A 5,061-nucleotide genomic window follows, 5' to 3' on the forward strand; every position below is an offset into this window, starting at 1 on the left:
TTTTATTTCTTAAATTACCCAGTGCAATAGACCTGCCTACTTATTGAAAATAAAATATAAGTCCATTCATCATTCTGGTGCCAAAAAACAGCATACCAAATGGTAACTATCCACCTCCCACAGCCTGGAGGAGTCAGAGAAGACCCTTCCACCAGAGAAACCCAGATAGTGGGGTCTGGACTTGAGGCGTGGCAGCCACGAAATTCCCAGGGGCCACGAGCGGACAGACCCACGGCTTGGGTCTGTGCTACAAAGAACTGATCCCCACACACCCTGAGACACGAGTCTAAACTTCAGGCAAATCTCTCCTACCTGACTTTGTCCAGAACTTGCCACTCAGAATAGACCCACTACCAAGAGTCTTAGCCACCCATCCACACCGTAACATCCCCTTTTCTATGACAGTATTATAGGCTGAATTGTGTCCCCCCTCAAAATCTGTATGTTGGAGTCCTATTGCCCAGTACCTACAAATGCGACCTTATTTGGGAATAAGCTCCTTGCAGATGGAGTCAGCTAAGATGAGGCCATATTAGAGTAGGCTGGGCCTCTGGTAATATGACTGGTAGCCTCATAAAAAGAATAAATTTGAACACGGACACATGCACGCAGGGAGAGTGTCATGTGCACATGAACACAGAGATTGTGCTGACACTTCTACAAGCCAGGGAACCCGAAGATTGCCTGTAAAATGCCAAAATCTAGGGGAGAGGCAAGGAACAGATGCTCTCACAGCCAACAGAAAGAACCAATCCTGCCAACATCTTTATCTCAGATTTCTGGCTCCCAAACCATGAGACAATAAATTTCTGATTTTTAAGGCCCCCAGTTTGTGGTGCTTTGCCACGGCAGCCCCATCAAACTAAGACGCTAACTCAGGCTCTATTACTCAAATGCCCCAAAAGAATCATGTATAATCCAAGTTCAGATACAGATGTCAGAGGCATTTATCTCCAATGATGAGCCAATTTGTCAGATTTGGGGTGCAGATAGTCTTAAACAGTATGGCCAGGAAGTCAAAGCTTTCCCCTTTTCCTGATGATATAAGCTGTATTGACATCTAATTCGAAATACTAAACAAAAGCTCACTTTTGACTAATGTTTACATGTCATCAGAGATCAAGTAAATCACATCTTCTCTGGGTCTTACCTTCCCAAGTGTATGGTGACAGGCATAGCAAAATAACTATTAAGATCTCTTCTACCCCCGTATGCTATTATTAATTGTTATGTTGTTACTTCTTGCTGTAAAAAATATATATATATTCTCAATGAAAAAAAATTTCAGAAGCCATAGAAAAATACAGTTCACACTTATTCCCCATATCCAAAGAAACCAGTCTTTGGAATAAAGCCTCCATTTTAATTTAATAAACAGCTGTTACATGAAATGTCTATTTGCAGCCGACATGCTTTCAAAAGGGGCTTGGGGTGGCTTCCTGGACACGCCAAAGGACTACCGAAATTAGGCTAAAAGTAGAAAGTCTTTGCGATGAATACAAGACCTCGCTGGCCAGAAACAGCCGCCGATGGCTGCCAATGCATGTTCCACAGTGGCGGGGGCTCTGCCTGTTTGTCTGCCCCCTATGCTTTGGTGGCTGCTCCAGGTTTGTTGCAGAAATCACCCTAAAATGGGGCCATGAATACGAGGCAATTATCTGAAACTGACCTACCCAGCATTCTCCAAGCTTCCTAACAGCCAACGGGGGGATAGTCCTTTCTGGGAGGGACCAACAATTACCAGGTCTAAGCACCCTGGAAACCACTCATCATTGAGGCATGCTTGGTCTTTGGGATAAAGATATTCCTCACATCCTATCTTTCTGTAGCAAATATATTTAAGCTGTTCTCAGAGTGGTACCCAGACAACAGTGCTGTCTGTGAAATAAATGATGCAGTGACTCTCTGGCTTTAGCTTTCCTATCTAGCCCGATGTTTGCAATGGGCCAGAATCAAAGCTGCTGGCTTAACACTCAGTGGTCTCTACTATAGCCCCTTAATTTGTAAATAACTATGCTTTGAGAAAGCCAAATTGGACTTGAGTCTTTATCCTGATTTGTCCCTGAAAATTGTACTTTGTCTCCAGTAAACCATGAACTTTTTTATTGCCAAATATTCACTATTAGGTGGTAAAAAATAAATAAATAAATAAATAAATAAAATAAAATAAAATAAAATAAATAAAATAAAATAAATAAAATAAAATAAAATAAAATAAAATAAAATAACTAAAATAAAACAAAATATTAGGTGGTTTGTTTATCAGAAACAAGTATGTATTGAATAATTATTTCCTTCCACTAGCCATACCATCTGGGGAGACTGACTTTAGTTTGACTTATTCATTACATATGCACTGAGCATCTATTACGTGCTAAACACCAGGGGTACAAAGTAGAATGAGATAAACAGAGTCTTTTCCCTTGACGAGCCTGCAGGCTCACGGCAGAGCCAGACAAACAAATAATTACAGAACAGGATGATGAGTGCTATTATAGGGGAAGGATGACACAGTATATGACTCATAGTATAAGCTCAATAAAAATTTGATGAATGAAAGAATTGATGAATGATATGGAAGCACTTGGCAGGGACAACAAATCACAGCTTGGAGGATCAGAGAAGGCTCCCAGGAGGAAATGATATTTAAACTAAGACCTGAAGGATGAGCAGGAATTTGAAAAAAGAAGAAAGGGGAAGGGATGACCACAGGAGAAAGTATTTTCGGTAGAAAGAACAACAAGGAAAAAAGCAAAAGGAATCAAGAGACAACATGATACCCTGAAAAAATTGAAACAAATCAAGGATGATTGGGAACGTAGAGTCACATAAGGTGAAGCTGCAAAATAAGCAGGGACAAGAGCCTGCACAGATTTGTAAGCAGTGGTAAGAGGATTGGACTTTATCCTAAAAACCATAGAGATCGATGAGAAAGTTCTAGAAGGCCAGCAAAAACCCTAATCATATTAGCATTTTAGATGATTCCTGTTGCTACAGGAGGCATCCAACGCTGGAGAAGGGGGATCTGGAACGGGCAGTGGCATGGGGGGGGGACGTGCTATTCAAGAAATATTTAGGAGGTATCATCAAAGGGGCTGGAACCCTGATGTGGAGGATGAAGGGGAGAAATGAAAAGAGGATTGGCCAGGCATCTGGGCACATAGTGTTTCAGTTGTCTGTGTTGCTGTATAACAAACCACTCAACACTGAATAGCTAAACAACAGTTTATTATTATTTGTTATTATTTATAACCGTTTATTATTATTTATAAACAACTGTTTTATTATTTTGCACGATTCTCTCCGCTGATGTGCACAGCTGGATGGCTCCTCTGATGATTGGGACTCTCTCCTGTTTGCAGTCGCCCCGAAGCTTGGGTTAGAGCAGCCAAGGAGGCTTCAGCACATGTCCAGGGCCTTGTCACAGGTGCCTGGGAAACTGGCTCATCTGGAGTGTTGGGATACCTGGGCCTCTGCCTTCCTTCCGTATAGACCCAGGGCCTCAGTATTGCCCTGGAGACCCTACAGAAGGGCAGCTGGACATCGGAGGTGGCAGTTCAATGCTCCCAAAAGAGCCAACGTGGAAGCTGTTGGTGCCGTGTCTCATTTCCACCACATTCTTTTGGTTAAAGTGGGTCACGGGGCCAAAGAGAGTCAATGTGGGGTGATGTGGACAGGAGTATGAACGCGGGAGGTCTGGGTCCCCGGGGCCCTCTTCGGAGAAGAGCTACCGTCCACGGTGCTAGTGCTCACTGAGAATTGAGAAACAAACAAACAAACAACAACAACAACAAAAAAAGACTAGAGGAGGAGCCGTCTTGAGAGAGGGAGAGCTTTTAAGCTGAATTTCGAGTCGACAGAGCTTCAGATCCATAGGAGACGTCCAGGAGGAGGGGGACACGGGTAGGGATCTGTAAGTTAGGAGAGAAGCCTGGACTCGAGATGGAGGCTGGAGCGTCCCCGTCGTGTGGCAGCTGCTCTAGGGAGACGGAGGAGAGTGAGAGGACATGAGAGGCCGGGGTAGAAAACTGAGAAACTCCAAAATTTAAAGATTGGGATTGGGAAGAAGAAGCTTAATGGGAGGCCGCGGGGACGAGGTCAAAGGGGTCACAGGAAAATCAGGAGAGCTCTTTTTTTTTCTTTTTTTAAGATTTATTTATTAGCAAGTCAGCGGAGGGGCGGGGGGAGAGGGAGAGAGAGACGCCCGAGCAGACGCCGCCCGGAGCGCGGGGTCAGACAAGGGCTCGAGCTCAGGACCCCCGGGCTCCCGGCCTGAGCGGGAATCCGGAGTCCCACGGCACTTAACCCCCCAGACGCCCCAAGGACACCTCTGACTCGCACAATCCAGGAAAGGTTGGCAGGGTCAGGTGCAGCCGGCCAGGCTGGAAGCCAGAACAGGCTGGTGATGATGTCGGAACAGAACCCCACCCCAGCCACGGCGGGCGCACTGGGGGCTCCCTGCCCCGGGCCCGGACTCGCAGGGCCCTGAGGAGGCCCACGCGGAGCCCTCGCCCCAGAGGCCGGGCCATGTTCATCCCGTGTCTCCGCCCGTGAAGGGAAGGACCTGGAGCCCCAACGGGGGGCAGCTCTCAGGGGGTCCCCGTGCCCTCGGGGCCTCGGCACAGCCGTCGCCCGCAGCTCTCCCCAAACCTGCCGGGGCCAGAAGGAGGTTCCACATGAACTATGGGGAAACCAGAAAACGTGGTCCTCCGCGTCCCCGGGCAGGGGACGTTAGATTGAACCCGGCGACACCATCACATGTCTTTGTGACAAAGGCCAAGCAGGGCAAGGACGAAAACGGTCTTTTGGGGGGAGCAAGAAAATTGTGTCCGCATCCTAAGCAGCTCAGCACGACGGGCCCTCCAGAGAGGGGCCACCGAGACGCGGGCGCTGAGCACGGGCAAGTGTCCCCGGCCACCTCCGGAGATAATAATCCCCGACGACTGTCCTGAGCCCAGGACCTGGGAGGTGCCAGCTCTCCGAGCCTGGTCCGCCGCCCAGATTGCCAAAACCCTGCCAGGGGTCTTCTGTGGCAGGAGGCAGCGCGTGGCCGGGCTGGCG

Source organism: Vulpes lagopus, chromosome 12 (assembly GCF_018345385.1).
Source record: "Vulpes lagopus strain Blue_001 chromosome 12, ASM1834538v1, whole genome shotgun sequence".
Classification (NCBI taxonomy): domain Eukaryota; kingdom Metazoa; phylum Chordata; class Mammalia; order Carnivora; family Canidae; genus Vulpes; species Vulpes lagopus.